General features: G+C 41.6%; 1 long non-coding RNA gene across 1 annotated transcript in view; it reads left to right on the forward strand.

Annotated features, from left to right (window-relative positions):
- Positions 1–18,631, forward strand: part of LOC107077598 (uncharacterized) — a 35,521-nt gene extending 16,890 nt beyond the window's left edge. Inside the window, exon 4 of the long non-coding RNA XR_001478599.2 lies at positions 16,386–18,631. This is a non-coding gene — a long non-coding RNA (uncharacterized lncRNA). The remainder of the gene's footprint in view (positions 1–16,385) is intronic.
- The last annotated feature ends 1,484 nt before the right edge of the window (positions 18,632–20,115 follow it).

Raw genomic sequence — 20,115 nt, forward strand, 5'->3', positions numbered from 1 at the left:
TTAAAATCCATCCATTTTCTATCCCCCTGTCCCAGTATGGCATTGCAGTTGAGCCAGAGCCTATCCCAGCAAGCAACAGGCACAAGACAGGATACACCCTGGATGGGATGCCAGTCCATCGCAGGGCACACACATACAGTACTCACACCAGGGCCAGTTTTCCCAGAAGCCAATTAGCCTACTGGTTTGTTTTTGGAGGAAACCCATGTGAACACAGGGACAACATGCAAATAGCACCCCAGGAATTGAACCCAGGCCCCCACACTGTGCACCACTGTGCCGCCCCAGAGTTATTATTTTGAATCCAATTGAAGACATGAACCAAATCATTAAGAAGCGCTTAATGACACTGAGATGAGTGGTGAGCTGCAGGTATATATAGAAGATCATAAAACTATCTAGCGGCTTTTTTAAAAAAATCATGAGCTGACAGGAATTTTAAGTGCCCTGCTTTAAAGATGGGCTACCATCCCCTTGAATTGCAGAGACCCTAAAAAGTTACGAACCCGCCAAAGTTCAAGGATGGTATTTCACACCTGACTGTCAAACACAGCCTGTTTCTGTCCTCACACTCCTGACCGGGGCTGATCTTGGGGAGGAGTGAGAAAACACTGTGCCAAGTTTGTGTTTCGTGCTGCAGAGGAGAGGTGCGCTGGACACATAATAACTAGTGTTTGCCAAATGCTCTGTTTAACGTGCTTTAATGGTATTTCTGCAGTGGGTTTTGGTAGTGGAAGAAGCTGAAGAGCAGCTGACGTAATGCAGGAGGAGAGAATGAGATTGGCTCAGGAACTCAACCAACATAAAAGAGAGAGGTTGGTGTTGTTTATACCCCTTTTGAATTTACAGTAGGAAGTCTGGTGCCGGACCACAGCACCAACTTGTATATCTTTTCTTTACTTCTTGGTAGCTGGGCTGAACAGCCTACTCTTGTTTGTAACCATTCTTGTAACACTTGAGCAGTCCGGAGTAAGAGGACACGTGAGGTGTTTATGAGGGCAGCAGGCAGTATTTTCAGCCAGATTCTGAAGGAAACCCCAGAGCCAATTGTCCCAACTGTTTCAAGGCCCTTGTGGAGCAGAGACAAACAGTAGTCAGCTGCAGTCCTGATTTTAAAGGTTGCTTTGCTCCGTATCTGTGCTTAGTCCTTTGCAGGTAGACCATAGCATAACTAGTAGGCCTTTGCTGTAAAACTGGAAAACCGAACAGTACTATAAGCAGTTAAGAAGAAAGTATTTGATTTTGTATTTCTAGTATTATTCTTGCCTTGCACCCACTGCTTGCCAGGATAGGCTCTGGCTCCCCTGTGACCCTGTACTGTCTGTATTGAAAATGGATGGATGGATTTCTAGCATTATGATCTCCCAGCAAAGGTAAATCGCTGAGGACCAAGAGATGTAAAATATCACAATTTCCTTTCTGATAATGTCTTACACCGAATTGCAATGTCAATAATCAATTAAGGCCGGAAAAAAAATTGGAATCACCTTTGTTCATGAATTCCTAACACAGGTCGATGACAGCTGCGTTATTCTTTCATTAGCATACGAATGTATTTGTCTGATGCTTTTATTCAAAGCAACTTAGCATTTTTACTGCAGGGTATTTTACCAGAGCAATCTGAGTGCTTTGCTCAAGACTACAAAAAACAGCAGCATCCCACATGCTTTGGATGACCAAATCCCAGCCCAATCAGGTCATTTTCTAAATGTAGAGTCATCATTCGTTCAGGCTGGAGGTGAATACACTCGTCTCTCCTTGGACTGCAATGGGCTTTAGCGCCTCAGCTCCAGCCACTGTACCTGCGGAAGGGCGACGGGGCAGGGAACAGCAGGAGTCCAGAGAATGAGGCGTAGCTAAATTGAGCCAAAGGAGGGAGATTCTGGTGTCTTTCCCAGTATTTCCTGATGCGTGGTTCTCTTTCCTGCCTGGGGTCTCGCGGGGATATTGGGTTCCTCTGCTGGCTCCACAGCTCCCATGAACATGGGAGGGGAGTGGAGGGCTGGGGAGGGAGGGCTGAGGCTGGCTAACACAAGCTCAGCCCTCAAATGAACCTAGCATTTCCTCCGGCCTCTTATCAGCTTTTCCTGCCACAGCTGCAGCTGCTGTGTCACCGACTGGCCTCTAATGAGCACCACATGTGTGGATGTTGTGAGGAGCGAGCCGGGACGGGCAGGAAGACAATAAAGAGGGAATGTGAGCTTTTCAGGCCCCTGCACCACATGTCTGGGTATTGAGGGGTTACGGTCCAGCATCTTCGATAGTGGGGAAAAGGATTAAACCAGCTCAATCCAGTAATCAGTACAATTATGTAAAGAATGCCTCAGGTGAACAAAGCCCAGAAATTGTGCCATCCCAGAACTGTTCAAATCATTACAGCAGGACAGGACGGCTGATCCTGAATAAATCCAGTCATTTTATGTTAGTTAGAAAGACGTTGACTGAATGAGAGGTCATTTGACAAGCTGCTGATATATAGTACAGCAAATAGTGGAGTTTAATGTGTCTGGATTTTTCTGGGGTCCCTCCGGACCTCCTCTTGGGGCTTAGAGACCCTTTGCCTGATGATGGCTATCCCTGCCTCTTGGACATCCCCTTTTGCTTCAGTTTTCCTAATTGAACCATTTACTGCATTTGCTGAAACTGTACAAATGAAGCCCTGTTCCCTGATGCTCAGCAGGAGGGGTTTAAAGACCTGTGTTCGTTCAGTGGTTTGAGATTTCAAAGACAAATCAGGATTAAAACTGTAGTTGAAAAGAGGCAAATTAAACAAAAGGTCAATGTATTTTAGAGACAATACCCTTTTGCAATGTGATTTAAAGTGATTTACAAAGATTGCAAGGCTGCAGATACTCTCTGCATCCAACTCTACACAACTGCAGATATTCTGACATCTGTTTCAATCTCCTCGCAGAGTATGTAAAATTAAGAAGCTTACCACCATAGTTTATATAGTTTTGTTTTAAACCGTAGCGGATATTTGGTGTGCAATTCAAATGCTCTGTGTTGGGTTTTTTAGACGACATTTAAATTCAGTCTCTTCTGTGTCTAGGATGGGAAGTTGGGTATTATTGTAAGCAAGGGTTTCATTACATTTCCAAATAGCTATTTTTGTTTGTCATTTCAGGTTAAGTTCCTGTTTTCTCTGTTATATCAGACTGTTGACATAAAGCCTCTACAAGTTTACTGTTTAACTTCCATGACGTTACAGAGCCGAATTCAGAAACCATTTTGGCACATCTGGCCTTTTTTAAAACATAAACACTAATTCCTGGGGGCAAGTAACGGCCTTTATTATCTTGTTTAGATTTCCTTGCTCTCCCTGATCAGAACTGCTGCAGTGTAGGAACAAAGAGAACTTTATTGTGAAGAATAGTTAAAATCCCATTTGCAGCACTTTGTCATTTTGATCATAGTTTTAAAAATGTAAACTTATTTGTTTCCAAAGGGCCAAGGGGGTCTTGCAAATAGATGTGTGTCATGCTGTGCTTTTTTTTTCCTAATGGGACAGAGTGTCCACCTTTCCCAGTAACTGAACACATGAGCCCTTGAGTAAAGCTACTTCATATCCAATCAGCCCAAAGATTGTGCTCACCCAAGGCTAGTTTACATCGAAGGTAAACAAACCCAGACGCCTGAAAATGTTGAAAGCTTGTTATGTTCTAGAGGGGAATGCCCTGTTTTGTTTCAGTTGCTGTGCTGGTGGCATTAATTGCTCGCTGTCTTCCTGGGAGCCTGGTACGAAGACTCTCTTCCTGTTTAAAAATAGCAGTGTTAACACTTAAACCTGGGAACACAACACAGAAGGTGAGGAGAGATTAGAGCCGATGGTCTGGGCCTGAGGCGAAGGGAAAATGTCAGACATAAATAAATAAAGGCCCAGATTAAGTGGCCTATTTTGGGACTTCTGGAAGGTTAGAATCTCAGAATCAAATCAGTCGATCCTGGGCGAATTCCCATTGGACACAACTAAGACTTAAGTGTCCCTAGGCCTCTTCATACCTGACTAATGGCTTCTTCCCTAGCTGAGTGAATGACTTCAAGATCTAATCAGAATCAGAAGCACCTAAAAAACATGGTTTCAGATATCAGTACTGGTGGCCTGTCTGTGAGCTAGATTTTCTTGGTGAAAGTGGTCAAGATGTTTTTGGGCCTCCAAGAGTACGTGTGCGAGTTCCAGGGGTGTCTCTTGCTCTCGTTGTCCTGACATGTTCCCCCGTGGCTGGGGAAAGAGATGGAGGAAAAATTAATGCGATACGATTTTTCATGTGGCTTTTAATGACTCACGCCTGCAGTGAGCCTACTAGGAAGCAAGGATGTTCACTAATTTACTTGGTATAATCAATGTTTTTATACAATATTATGAGCTGTACCTCTTTCAGACCTACTGTACATACACCCAGGCACTAGGTACACCGGAGTACTGACAGATGGGAAATGTGTTTACAGGCAGGTAAAAGATAGAATACAATACACAATACATTTAACACAACCTGAACCCATTAACAAAGAGGAGGCATACATGTATGATGAGAAAGAAAAAAATAAGTATTTAAATTGATGTAAACATACAATCACTTGCCCAAATTAAGGAGGTTGATAGCTGTGGGAATAAAAGATAACTTAGTTCAATTGCATTCGATATCCTTTATCCTTAAAGTGTTAGTTCAGTGGAGCATTTTAACTGCCTGGATTCAGGAAACTTAAAAGGCATTGCTTACCACAGAAGTGAGATGCTCTTGAAAAAGTTTGGCAAGTGCATTCAATAATATTCAATTTTACATGATAAAATTATCTTATCTGCAGGCTGTCTAATTTTGTTCAAACATCAAGCATCAAACATTTGAGATGTAAAAAATAGGTGGAAGCCTTATGTGGTGACAATGCAGTCACTTGTACAGTTGTGGATTTTGGCTAACCAACAGATGGCATTCTGAGAATATTAAAAATGTATGTGTGAAAGTATTATGAACACCAACTTCATTTTTACCCCTGATGGAATGCAATTGAAAGTTGGTGTTAGCACTATTTGTTGCATGCATAGAGAACAAGAAAACCTGTAAGACTATAGATATTGGATAAGACAGTAATACAGTATATATCCTCAAAATGATTGCATAATTAGTTATTGAGCTCCACAAGTTGGCAATAGCTTTAAAAGCTTTGCAAGAAGTTCAACAACCTGGTTTCAAATTGAGCATCAGTCATCCAGGCTATAGGAATTCTATCAGGAAGAGGATGCTAGACAGTTTTATTCCTGTGAAGAGTGGTTTGGAAATTAAATGAAGTCCATGTGATGACAGGAGAGCTCTGAGAAGCTTTGGCATCAGCAGGGTACCAGCGCTCCAAAACTAGTCAGCCTCTGCATTTGTGGTTTCCTTGGCCACATGTAACAGACTAAAACCTCTTTCGAAGAGGCAACATAAAAAGAAAGAACATGAAATCTCGGTTGCACATGGGTCCATCTTTCGAGAGTGGATGGGACAAATTTTCCCCATTTGGCGCAGAGGCAGTTAATCTCTTGTCAAGAAAAATGTAATCTCTTCTGTGAGGTAGGACTGTTGTGAGTCCTGGCGGTCTTGTTAGATCTGTGGGATGGTACATCAAGATATGTAGACTAAAAACCTGCTGCTAAGAATCTCATGCATGGCTGCAAATGGATGTTCCAACAGGACAGGCCCTCAAAGCACATCTCCCAATCTGTTCTGAATTGACCACCATGATCTCCAGACCTCCAATAGAAAGTTTCATTTGGATGTGTCATCGGAAGCAACTGGAGATGTTCTGCATGGAGATCAGAAATCCCCACTGCGAGGACTCAGAGTCTCCCAAAAGGCTACAGTTTTCTCCAGCATGGGATAGTGACTATAGCTTTAAATGGAATTATAGTTCAGTGCTTTACTGTGCAGCAGTGTGTTTGACCTACAAAAATCTCTAAATTAATCATTAGTTAAGTCTGGCACAGCTAAGATGGAAAATTCAACCACAACATAATCTGTATATAAAACATGATCTGTTGTTATTTTTACTGCTCTTTATCAGATAATAATAATTCAGGTAACAGGGAGCGTAAAATATTTCTTACAATATGTTAGGATTCCACCAATACTTTGTATTTGCTCAGTTTAATTACAGTATGGGTTTAAATACTTTGTATACAGTTTTAATTGTGCTGGGTTTAAATTGATTTTGCCTGCTTTAGTTAGGGCAAAAACATACATTCTTCTTACGTGGGTTTTCTGTGGAGTAGTGGTAAGTTATTTGTAGTTGGAAGATTGTGGGTTCAGTTCCAGGTGGGTCACTGCTGAAGAGTACTTCATTTCAATTATTACAATAAACATCCTGTATAAATGGGCACACACTATGTTGCTTTAGGATAAAAAATAATTAATTTTCCAGTTGGAATTTCTGTTTTAATATTGCTTGTGAACAGGTATGGAATCCATCCATCCATTTTCTAACTGCTTCTTCCAATTCAGGTTTGCAGAGGAACCAGAGCCTATCCCAGCAAGCAACGGGCACAAGGCAGGATACACCCTGGATGGGACACCAGCATATCTCAGGGCAGAAACACAGACATAAATACAGACACGCACACAATCACACCTAGGGCCAATTGTCCCTGAAATGTCACTCTGTCACACAGCAACCCCACAATTCTAGTCAGAATGATAAGGCAGGGTTTAGGAGCCACGCTCTAAACACCCACGCACATCTTCAAGTCATGTTATGACTAATTCTATCATGGTTCTTGGAAAACAAAGCTTTTCACACACCCACGGCCTCCTGATAAGAGTACACAATATTTAGCAATGAGTTTGGCCATATTGTTCAGAGACACTTTTAATATGGTAAAACAACTATACAGTGCTTAGGCCAAAAAGTCAAATGTGTGGCCTGTCTCGGTGGCCGTGTGTGGCAGGACTGAGGAGCATGACACCAGCTCTCCTACCCAGAATAACCCTCAGATCTCAGTCCCAGGCGAAACTGGGCTGATGGCCGTCCTATTTGAAGAATGGAATGGCATCGGATAGATGTTTCACAACGGGCAGCTAGGTGGTTGCAGTGGTTGGCGTTGCTGCCTCACAGCTCTGGGGCCCAGGGTTTGAATCCTCGGGTGCTATCATTGTGGATTGTATACTGTATGTTCTCCACATGTTTGCATGAGTGGGTTTCCTCTGGGTACTCCAGTTTCCTCCCACAGTTCAAAGATGTGCTGGTAGGTGAATTGGCTTCTGGGACACAGCCCTGGTGTGAGTGTGTGTAACCTGCCTGGCACCCGTTGCTTGCTGGAAGTTAATTTGATTAAGCTTGTTGAGCCCTTAGAATATTTTTCAGAATAAGTCTCTTCCCTGAGTGCTGGCTGACACTGAAAAAAAGGCTACAGGAGCTCTGTAAACAAAGAGTGTTGTGTGTGCTACCCAAGAACGTTCTGTTGGTTATTGCGCACAAACCCCACATTCGCTACAGTGCATAGTGGAGCAAAACAGACTGACATATTTGCCAGCAGTTTGATAAGTTTGATTGCCTTTTTGACAGTTGTAGTGTTTGAGCAAAAATGATGAATCAAGGAGACCGAAAACTTACCGTTACCACAAGGAGTGGGAGCGTGATTATTTTTTGTACCATCGCATTCAAATCTGCAATGCTAGCGTCTACGCGAAAAAGGGAAATATAGAACAACATTTTAAAACTGCACACAAAACGTGCGATGTGGACTTCCCCGCTAAAAGTGAGTTACGGAAAAGAAATGTGGAAAAATGTACATCTCAGCTAGCAGCAGTCAGTTTTCACGTGGCCTAATACAAGAGGGAAAGCGGCAATCATCGCATCGTTCCGTGTGAGCCACGTCCCGGCTCAACACAACAAGTCATTCAGGGACCGAGAAGTCATAAAAAAAGCGTTTGCTGAGGCTGATGACTTGCTGTTTGGAAATTTCAAAAACAAACATTTTTGGCAAGGTTTAGACAGCTGTTGCCTGAAATCAAAGAGTTTCTCAAGTTGTCTAAACATGGTGAGTATGCCCAATTAGAGGATGACCAGTGGCTTCTGGATTTAGCATTCCTCACGGACTGGACTGAACTGCTGAGTGAGCTGAATGTCGAGCTGCAGGGACACAATAAAAAATGTCATCGACATGATCAGCAGTGTCAACACGTTCCAAAAAAAGTGTCCTCAAGTAAGCTTCTCAGTACCAGTGCTCACATTAAGGTAGGATATTTTTTTTTCTATAATGGGGAACATTACTGGTTCACTATAGCATGAGCCACTTCCTTTTATTTGCTGTCATTTAAGTGATGGGTACCGTTATTGTACTGATGTGTCCACAGTCTGTTTTTCCTATATCAGAGCTTCAGATTCACACTGGTAGATCACGCTGGACTGGCAAATGAAAAAGTAGATCTTACGTGAAAAAAGGTTGGGCACCCCTGTTCTAGAGAATGGTCAATGCCAGGAATAGATACCCAGGTCATAGTGGAGATGTACATACATCTTTCAAACATAAATCATGAGGCTTTGGTCTAAGATGAGCTGAGAGCTGAGAGGTGAGCTCTGATGTGCTGTACTCATCATCAATTGTTTAAAGAAAAAACTTTAAGAACCTGTATAAAACTAGAAGAGGTGAGTCATGCACTGCTTTTCTACTTTTCTAAGACAACACAATAACCCTTATACTATCCCAGCTGTGCCTTTAAGACATTATCTTGATCAAAATCAGTTCTCTCAGTATGTTGACAGAGGTGCTTAAATTTCTCTCTCAGATTTACAGCTGGTGGCTTTGCTGCTTTAGTAGGAACGTCCTTGTGGTTAGCCTCCAGTCTTCAAAGGGTGCTTGGAGACCTTTTAAAATGCATGTGCAGTTGTTCCTAGTCTTGTTAGCTGCTGTAATGTGCTCGTGGATGATTATTGTGGTAAACCACAGTGAAAACAATACAATGCTTTGTGTTCCAAAAAAAAAATAGTGCTAAGAAGCACAGCTCCAGCAGTCCACCAGTATAATTGTATCAAACACAGCGGTCCAAGAGTCATAATTATTTTTAATGGCTTTTGTTAAAGAGAAAATGTACTGTAATTGATGTACGAATTTCTGTTGTGAAACCTTTATATAATGCACTTCGCACTTGTTTTATACAAGAGCTTTATATAGAAGAAGTTCTGTAAAGAAACCTTTATATAAACATGCAAAGGAACAAATAATAGGTTTATTCCATGCTGAAAAAAAGAAGAAAGAGAACACAACGTTTCGGCTGTGGAGCCTTCTTCAGGTGTCACACCTGAAAAAGGCTCCACGGCCGAAACGTTGTGTTCTCTTTCTTCTTTTTTTCAGCATGGAATAAACCTATTACTTGTTCCTTTGCAGCCTACGCATGCTGACGCAGCTACCCACCTTTATATAAACATGCTGACAGCAAAGCAGAGAAAAGTTTTACAAAGTACAGTAAATTTCCTGGTAGACACAAACAGGTAAATGCTGAGGTGCCAGAAAGCTAGACAAGCTTTCAAAAAAGCACAACAGTTTGTGAACTTATCACGCCCAACTTTCTTAGAAAAATGGAAGACCCGGGGCAGAGACAGGCAGAGAAGGTTAAAACTTTTGCTATGATTAATTTAATTGGTTGAGATTTTTTTTTTATCCAAAGCAATTTCCAATTATACAATTGTACCAATTTTACTGTAGTAATCTGAGCACAGGGGTACAAAATCCATGTGCCACCATTGATTTGAGCCCACCCTGCCCAGTTCTGAGCCCAGAAGCCTAATTACTCTTCCTCAAGATGGCTGTATTTACAGTGTCTGTTTCACTGCTGTGTAGCTGTGTATCAGTTTCACAAGCAGATGCTTCAGAAATTCAAAATATTGATTTTGATTGTTCTGCTGCGCTAGGCTATTTTTACAGTGAGCTTTTATTTAAAAGAGGGGGTCAAAAAGAAGACGTAAAAACAGGCCCACATTCATCCAGTTTCCTGCACAAGACTGCAATTCCACTGTGCAAAGTCCAGTCCCAGCCTCTTTCAATGAACGTTCATGAGGAGGCTCGATTTTTATCTGTGTAGCGGAGGCAGAGCCAGGTCACCAGAAACAAAAAGTTCCTGAGGGGCGCTTTGTGAGGAGGGATAGAGAGACGTTTGTGCTGGGTCTCCTTCCCCCACAAAGATAGACTTACCCAGCTGGACAATAGGAGGACAGGGGTCACTGCAGAGAAACAGGATCTAAATGCTCTGCCATTTGTAATCTTTCGTGGACTGAGAAAAAGAACATTCTCAGAGTGAAGAACAGAGTGACAATAAAAGCCACTAAAAAGTGCCTGAGACTATTCTCTGAACTAACGCCAGCAGTATAACTTCTGGTAAAGGAGTTAAGAAGACACCAAGATTTCCTGGCATACGGTCATACTCCAGTACACAATTTTAGCTCTGTTCCATCCATTCTATCTAATTAAGGCCTAAATAATTAAAGTAGAACCTGCTAACATCAAACATGTTATGAGGACCACAGAGCTCTGGGAAAAAAGAAAATATCTTTGCTAATAATCTGAGGATGTAGCTCATGGAATTGGTCTGTAAGTTAAAAATGCAGGTTGTGTGATTAGGTGTTCTCCCTTTTGGCTGTTTACTGTGGTAAATTTGCCTTTCTCCTACAGCTTCACTATACTTTACTGTCCTGAACCATGACGACAACATGATGGGGAATGTTTACTAGGGTAAACTATACGCCAGTGTAGCAAAGCATTGTTTAACTGCTGAAAGTCCAGGGACCAACTACACAAAAATCCTTTCCCAGGAAAGAAAAAGAAAAAAGACAAAAAGAATGACCTTACTTCTGTCTTTTGGGTGACATGCTTGCTGCAGTGTGCAGCCTTGCTTTAGGAGGGGTTTCAGTAACTCCAGAACTTTAACAGCACTTGGATGATTTAGACAGGGTAGGAATTTAAATCAGATCCTAGTAACCTAGCTTGGAGCAGAATGGGTTTTCATGATCTGCTCTTGTAGCTTCTTGTCTGATGAGCCCTGGAAGGTTTAGGAAATGGAATTGAAGGCAGTCAGTCAATGGGATTGCTAAATCTGAGATTTGTGTGAATGGGAAAAGGGATTAAAATTGAAGTGTATAAACTGTGTATCCATTTATTCAGCCTTTAGATAGAACTGTATAAATGTAGAACAATTCGATGCCTCCGTCACTCTTGGTTTTAATAAATTCTCATTGGGTTGTGAAGATTTTTGCCAACTCAGTTTGTAGCTTTGGAGTAAATAGTGTAATTGCTTGTAGTGCTGCCTTCGATTTCTTTCAGAACTAAAATATGAAGAAGCGACCTCATTATTTGTAATGTTTTGTCTTGATGCATAATTGTATTGATCAGTCCCATGCATTACTTATCATTTTGTTTGTGTTCCTAATTAAAGCTGAGAGCATTGCTGACTCACTGCACTGGGGCCCTGGGTTCAACTCCTGGGGTGCTGTCTGCATGGTGTTTGTAAGTTCTCCTCCTGTTTTCCTGGGTTTCCTCCGGTTTCCTCCCCCAGTCCAAAGACATACTGGTAGATTAGTTTGGCATCTGGGAAAATATGCTAAAATTAGTATATCCTTTGCTTGCTGGGATAGGCTCTGATTTGGAACAAGTGGTTTGAAAATGGATGGAGGTACTGGTATTGTTCACAACTGGAACACTAGCTTTGGGAGCGTATTCTGCTCATCTTCTTCATTATAATACTTGTGCCCTCATTGATCTGACTAGAGGTGGTGGTCCTTAAGCATTATAGGGTCCTCAATGTTTCATTCCTTTATTCATTTAGATTGATTGATCGATTGATTAATAGATACCAGTTTTGTTGGGCCTTAATCTTCACCACAATTAAAAAGTGGCTGTACAACAAGAAGGACCCTGGACAACTGGAGTTGGCTACCCTGGTCTGTATTTTAACATGTAATATTGCATTTAAAATTGTGAACAGCTACAGTCAGAACCGTTTGTTGAAAAGAAGTTGTGACAACACATGCTCCTATGGGCAGCTAAAAATGATTCGAGAATTTCCAGCACTATACCTGTGCAGGAACCCATTCGATTACCGATTGCATTAAGTATTTCTGTGCAAAAAAACATTTGTTTGAACACGTTGAGCTGCAGTCATGATTTGAAACAAGAGGGCCTCCAAGACTTTTGCTATTTTCATCTCACACACTATCTTCTGCCTCTTCGCCATCCTGCAGAGAATAATAACTCATTTATGTGAAACCACGGAGTTTAAGACGTGAACAAAATGATTTCAAATAATTATTGGAAACACTTTGAAAAATCACGCAAAGAGTACAGGGGTTGTTGTAGGAATTAAAGCCCTGGTCTCTGGCGATGTCAGTGACCTTCAACAGACAAAGTGTCCGCTTTATTGGAAAAGGATTTTGCTGTTGTCCAGCAGCTGGGAAACAGGGGTACCAGTCTCCATTCTTATATCTACACAGGGGCCTCTCAAGTCCTAAGCCCTTAGCTCACTGCTCATCCTGTGACAGGGCTCGTTAACCAGCCTCTCTGTATAGATCTTCTGTGGAAGCAGTGAAAAAAGGGCTTTTAGAATTCAGTCCAATCTTGAGTGAGGGAAGCTAATTCCTTAAGTTGTACATCATTTGAGGTTTGGAGAAGCAGTGGCAGGTTCTCATTATCAACACTGGCGAAACCAGCATTCCGTTTTTAACTCTAGGGCCCCTGTGCCACTCTTTGATGTGGTCTCCAAGGGAACAGGCCACGATAGCAGCTCAAGCCGTTCCTGTCCCCACTGGGCGCAGAGAGAGGGGTGGGGCCCTGGCAGAGAAGGAAGGGCTGCCATTATCTGATTAAAGACGCTGCTGGTCTTAATTGAAAGGCAATCAGAGAGAAAAAGGCCGGAGCAATAATTACTACCGCCGGTGGAGGGAGAAGTGACCCAAACTACCCCCCGCCCCCCCCAAGGAACTTGCCCCCATGCCTTGCCATTACATTCTGTTTGGATTCATTTATACTGATTAAAATGAAAAGTGTGGACAAACAGGCAAATTGCACTGTGATCATTCTGATCCTATGTGCAGGAGAATTAGGGAAGCTGGGCGTAACTGTATCACTAAGCTGCTACTGCTATTGCTGATTGCTGATTGCTGTTTGCTGTTTCCTGGAATGTTAAAAATACGAGTCGTCTGTTTGAAGCTGGAGTGATCTGGCATCTGTTATGAAAAAGCGCATGGCTTTTCAACACCTAACGGACCAGCATTGACAGTAAGCTTATGCCACTATGACACAGCACCAAGCACAAAAGGGATCAGGCACAAACCCAGTAGTACCCGTTGACTTGAGGATTTTTTTGCCACAAAGCTGACGGTCGGGGGAAAGCTTGTATTTTCATCATGCAGGGTTGCAGACGTGCTGTGAGAAACTCCCCACTAACCCATAAACGCGCAGGGGTCTGCAGTCCAAGCACATTCTCATGAAGGCATCATGAATAGATATCTGGCCTTCTAAATGTACACTGCCCATTCTCAATGTAATTGTTCTGAAGGCACTAGGACACTTGGAACAAAACGCTCGAGAAACCTGCTGTGTATCCGCTTAACAGCAGAGCACAAGAACACCACAACTGAGCTAAAATAACTGTTTGGGGCTTGAAATGTCATACTTGTTGAAAGATGCTGTGCTGCGGTCACCCATTGTGGTCCTGGAGAATCCCACCCAGTTCTCCGGGGTTTTATAGCGGTCTTCAATAAGTGGCTAGCGATCACTTTAATTCGGACTAATTAAACTGTAATTGGCTTAACTGGTTTAACCGAAAGCTCAGGGGCCTTGAAAGATCCTGTGCTTTTGGAAAGGCCATTAGTAGCCCATTACAGCTGATCTGTGAATGTGCAAAGCAATTAACTGGTGTGGTGACAAACCATGTTCCAGACTGATGTGAGCTCAGCAGGGATCGTCCTCCTCGTCTGAAGGGCGAAGTCATACCGAGGCACGGACACAACTGGCAGTGTGCACCCAGGCCGGCCACGGTGACCTGTCCAGAACTACCTGTGCTTCCGGCACACAAGCTGACTGCTCATTGAGCGACGGCGGCTGATGCTTTTCTGGTGGATGCCGGAGAATGAGAAGGCTGATGGGCGAGCACATTTCAGGAAGAAACACCCTAAAGGTCAATGATGCGATGCTACCATATGTGGGGATTAAGCCACCTCTAAATCAGAATCCCCCTTAAAGGTCGAATAAAGAGTGGTCTGTTCAGGCTAAAGCTACAAAACGGATTTCCGCAGCTGTCCTGCGCGAGGTGGAGACACCGCACTGATGCGGCGAAGGCGTTGGTGCGCCGCCTAGTGGCACTTAGGGGGATTGCAGAGACCTCCAGGTACGCGTCAGAAACCCCACGAAATTTGAAACCTCTCTCCATTACCTCATACCCTCTCACCAAGCGGTGCCCGCTAATGTGTTTTTAGGAGTTATTGCCGATATTGGAAAACTTTGAGAAAAAGAGGCACTTTCCCGATAGGAAAAAAGCAAAACAGCCTCCACATTTCTTGTTTTACAGTGTTGCGAGTAAAATAATCAGCATTTGATTGTCTTAGCACTTTTAACATTTCTGTTATTAAACAAGGACACACACTTCCCAGTAAGTATAGATCGGTGACATTCCTGCTTGCGGTAAAAGAAACAATAAAGCGTGCAATTTACTTTTATGAAGTTGTGCTGTAGATGAAGGTCACTGTTGCAGCCTAGACGGAGTTCAATCAAAACGTTTTTGATTGCTGTGTGTGTTACTCATTTAATCCTCTCTCAGTTTTCTATTAAAATAAGAATTTGAAAAAGACGTCGTGCTCTGCACTGAAAACAATATCTGTCCAGTAAAAGATTTTGTTTTGAAAAAGTTAGGTGCAGCATGCACGACAAGGTTGTCCCGTGGTAAATATACTGAATTCAAGTTGCTTTGATTGAACGTATCAGGTAAATTAATTACATAGCAGTTTACTTTGCTATATATAGTAGCAATACCTGAAATATAAGCGAGTGATAAAAAGTACAATAAAAAAGTAAAATAAAATAAATAAAAATACGACACATGCTTATAAGATAGCTTATGTGTATCATATCACAACAAAAAATATAAGTCGCAGGTAGAAAAAAAACAATAGGAAATTATCGAATTTTGTCTGTAATAGGTCTAGAGGATTTATAATGACAAACACATCCTTCCACTGCGATTGATTTTACTTTACAGACCAGGTCATGTGTTGCGGTATATTGTTACTGACTCTTTACTGCTCCCGTGTGGCAGTTTTCTGTTATAACTTTTCCATAATTAATCATATTATCCTGTTTCAATAGATGTTGAATTTCTCATAACGTGACTTTAAACTCAATGCAAGAATAAAGTAGCTCGTACATATAACGCAGAATACAAAAGGAAAATCACACCAATTAGGCCACAGAGTTGTAGAGTTTCTAATGAATCTGGATAATGAGTTCCACAATGGTAAAGGCACACAGAAGAATATCCTATTGTCCACTGTGTGAATGCTGGATTTAGGTAGCATAACAAGAGCTCAGTTATTCTACAGTTATTCAACAAGACCTTACTATAACCAGGAGCTAAACCAGTGTCTTTTGTAAGTAAGCAAAAGAACCTTCAGATCAACTCTGTATTTTAAAGGAGGGCAATTCAGTTTTCATTAGCATATTAACTAAAGATGTATGGACTGGACTGTTTAGTACCTAAACAGATACTTCAATACGAAAGGTATTACAGCAGTCTAGTCTTGAATAAATCCAGATATGTATCAAGTTTTCAGCATCAGGTAGACGGTGTGAGGACTTTAACTGGGCAATGCTAGGCAGCTGGAAAAGAGATACCCTTGTGACGATTCTAACATGGGCTTCGAATGACAACACAGGTTCAAAAATAACACCAAGGTTTCTGACTCCTGTCGAGGGTTTAATTTCAGTGCCGTCAACAGCAACACTGATCACCAAGTTTGTGTAGGTGTTGTTGGGAGCCAATGAGCACATCCTCAGTCTAGACACATTTTAGTCTAAGAAAGTTCTGTGGCATCCTTATCTAAAGCATCGAAAGCTGTCAAATTCTGAAAGTAGTAGAAGATTAAGTTTAAAATAAATACGAGTGGCAACAGCTTAAGAGTGAAAGTCCACGATAATGAATAATCTTACCATGAGGGAGCATATACTGCATGCATTCATGATCCCAAGACAGAGCCCTGTCAAACAGCTTGCGTAACTGGGACACCATCAGATTTCAACAGCCAAGATTTATAAACTGGGGGCAGCACAGACACTCAGTGTTGAACACTGCTGCCTTGATGTACTGGGACCCTGGGTTCAATTCTGGACCTGGGGTGCTGTCTATGTGGAGTTTTTAGATTTTCCATAGGTTTCCTCCAGATGCTCCCGTTTCCTCCCACATGCAAAGACATATTGGGAGGTTGCTCCCAGTGCTTGCCTGGACAGGATCTGCCTTCCTGCAGCCCTTCATTGGAAGGAGTGGTTAGAAAATGGATGGATGGAACACAGTCTGAGGTGTGATCTCAGCAGACGTTAGGCCTGCAGTGCAAATGCTGTGATATGCCATAATAGAAGGTTTAAGGACTCATAGATAAAGTAAGTAGCAAATGGAGAAAGCCAGAAATTAAAAAAAAAATGTTTTGAACCTTTAATAATGGTGGAAAGATGAACTGTAGTATTACTACACTTCTACTATGTAAGACAGTTGAGGTATGGAGAATCCAGCCTCCTGAAGAGCAAGCCAAGATCTTCATAGGACTGAAGATGTTGGCTTATAAATTAACCTTCTGCAACCTCTTCATTTAAGGAAGATAGAAAACACAAATCTGGTCTGATAACAATAGTTTGCTCTACAAAACCTGAAAAGTAAGAGTATTGCTTGATCAAATTTAAATGCACAGCTTACTGAAAAATATAAGAATAATATTTCCAAAATGCGATGTTCTTTTACACATTGTTGTGAGTACTTTTAATATGTGCTCTGTATTAGCTTGCACATTTTATGTCATTATGGATTCTACTCCCAGATGTAACATTGTGTTGTCTGAAACCTATCATTTTCTGAGTCCAGGTTGTTGTGAGTGAATCATCCTGAAACTTTTAGATGAAAAAATGAAAATAAAAAAATACCTGAATAATTTCCCTGCCATAGAGGTCCTTCATTAAATGGAGACCCCTGTTGGCCAAAACCAGCTTAACATCATTAAATAAATCATGTGCCATGCTTTATAATATTTATATCAAGGGTCTGTGTCATCACCCAGGGGCTTCGGATTCCTAGCTGTAAACAGCAAACTGAGAAAAATGGGTCAGATGTCCATCTGAGTTTTACCACTATTTTAGACAGAGGAGGTCATTTAATTCATTTTTTTTCTCCTGTAACTAATTAATTTAAGCATCTCATCCACCAATTTTCTGAAAGCAAATAGCTCTTCGATTGTCTACACAGTAAATAAGCATGAAACCAATATAAAGTGGACAATTTAATAAAGAACCTGGCAAGACAGACTGTTTTTTTTCATTCCAGAGTGCTGCTTCTCTTGAAAGGCTGTTTTCCCATAAATTAATACCAAGAATGATCACATTCTCACAAGAACACATTCCCCACATATTTTGAACCAGCTATTGCACGTGAGATTGTGTTTCACAACAACATACCACAGGCTGTGATGAATCAAGTGATCTCTTAGATCAATAAGGGAATGAATCATCACTTTTAGTTGACCAAATAATTTTAACAAGCACAGTAAGACAGGGTTTTTTTTAGTTAATGTCTTTATCCAAGGCATCTTGTGTTCAATTTACTGCACTGAAAATATTAACTGTGCCTGAGATATGGATGCTTTGTTATGAGAATGCATATATGCGTGCAAATGAGATCCAAGCCCTCCCAGCAGTCCCAGCTAGTAAAGAAAGCCATCTGGAGAGTGAATTGGGATTCTGAGCTTGGGTTCGGAAATCAGACTTGCTGGCGTTGCTGTGGTTTAGTTGATCCGGGTCAAACCAGGTCTCATTGGTTTCATTTACAATAGCGCCCCCAGTGGATTGCAAGGGGCTTGTGAATATCAGTCCCTGCTACAGAAACAGACTCCGCAATATTGTGTTCTTCAGAAGACACGTAGGTGCTGTCTTCTCTCTCACATGTTCGGACGGTGATCTGTAGACGAGCTCATTAAGAAATCTTCCAAAGGAAGAAAAGACCAAATTATTTTCCAAACAAAACCTTCCGTATGGATTAGTTGTTTCTCATTTTCTCTCTGTCATTCTCTCCCTGTCTAGAACCAACACCCATTCACACACCACAAACCAGCCAAGAAACTCATAAACCTGCAGTTCTTCTTAATAAGATACATCCCTCATCCTTTAGCACAGACTAGCCGCCAGAACTATCATTTGAAGATTCTGTGCTATAATGTTTTGGTGCTAAAAAAAACAGAAGCCACAGCAAAAACATGCTTGTCATCCCTTTAAAGAGAGGGTGGATGGTAATAATTTGTCCAGTGTCACAGACATTACTCAGTTCATATGCTATAACCTCCATAAACCTGACTGGATTTGTTCCGAGTGTTAAATTGCATTGAAGTAGATGTTATTGTTGTACACACTGTTATTGAAATAAATTTAATGAGCATATTATTCCTTCATCTGGTACCTTTATCAAATATGAAGTATGGCGGCTTACCTATTTATTTCATTCCAAACCATAAACTTTATAGTGAGCAGCATGCTAAAAATAAGATTATTGTGATGTTTTTGATCGTGTTTAAATGCCTTGCTGGTTATCTCTGCTGAAGCCCAGTAAGTTATTGTACAGTTGCCAAACACAAGCGTGTAGGCTGAGTGGCTAAAAATCCAGTGTCTCATCCTTTTTTCCCTTAAACTCGCATGAAACTACAAACCACATTTCACACAACTGGAAATGTTGTTCTGTGTAATTGGATTATTTTTCATAGTTCAGATCTAAATGGAGTCAGGAGCACATGCTCATGAGATGACAAAGGAAACAGCTCTTCAAAGCAGCCATGTGAACAAAAATAGGCTGCAGTAAACAGATCTTTGGGAGGAAACAAAAAAAACCCCACTCTGTTTCGTTCCTACTCTTCATTACGGTATATTCCCTGAGCGAATGATGGTGTCACATTTAGACTATTTTTTACTTAGAGTAATCCTATTCCTATTGCTCTCAGATCTGGTTCACAGGTCATACAATACTAGCATAACAGCTCTCTGGTTGTCTGCGTAAAGTAAATAAGCATGAAGCAAAAATCAAAGAGAACAGTTTAATTAACATATGTCCCATAATTCATTGCACTTTTTTATCTAGCTCAACTCTGAGTGGCATTTTGCATAATTCTCTATAGTATGACTAATATCTGTATGTATTGGGACATGAAAAGCTTATCAAGTTGCCTCTGCACTGAAATAAAGAAAATGTAGTGTAAGAAAATGATATTTCTTTAGCTTCTCGTGTAGGAAACTCCAGAAAAAAAAGATAAAAAATGGAAATTCATAATATGCTGATGGATTTTGTGTTTACAACTCACAAAACATTTTGAAGGCAAATTTGTAAGACTTCCACACAGGTGCCAAAGATTTCCTGATACTTCCCGAATTTCCAAATTCCCACAGCTGCTGCACACATATATATATATATTTCATCCTTATTTCTGGAAGAGGTGTTAGTGGGGCCAGTTGGGGGCGCTAACCCTGCGGTCTGTGTGGGTCCTAATGCCCCAGTATAGTGACGGGGACGCTATACTGTAAACAGGCGCCGTCCTTCGGATGAGACGTAAAACCGAGGTCCTGACTCTCTGTGGTCATTAAAAATCTCAGGGCGTTTCTCGAAAAGAGTAGGGGTGTAACCCCGGCATCCTGGCCAAATTTCCCATTGGCCCTTACCAATCATGGCCTCCTAATAATTCCCCTCTATGAATTGGCTACATTACTCTGCGATCTTCCCCACTGATAGCTGATGTGTGGTGAGAGTTCTGGCGCACTATGGCTGCCGTCGCATCATCCAGGAGGATGCTGCACATTGATGGTGGTGGAGGGGAGTCCCCGTTACCTGTAAAGTGCTTTGAGTGGAGTGTCCAGAAAAG

The sequence above is a fragment of the Lepisosteus oculatus genome, chromosome 11 (genome assembly GCF_040954835.1).
Source record: "Lepisosteus oculatus isolate fLepOcu1 chromosome 11, fLepOcu1.hap2, whole genome shotgun sequence".
In the NCBI taxonomy this organism is placed as follows: Eukaryota; Metazoa; Chordata; class Actinopteri; order Semionotiformes; family Lepisosteidae; genus Lepisosteus; species Lepisosteus oculatus.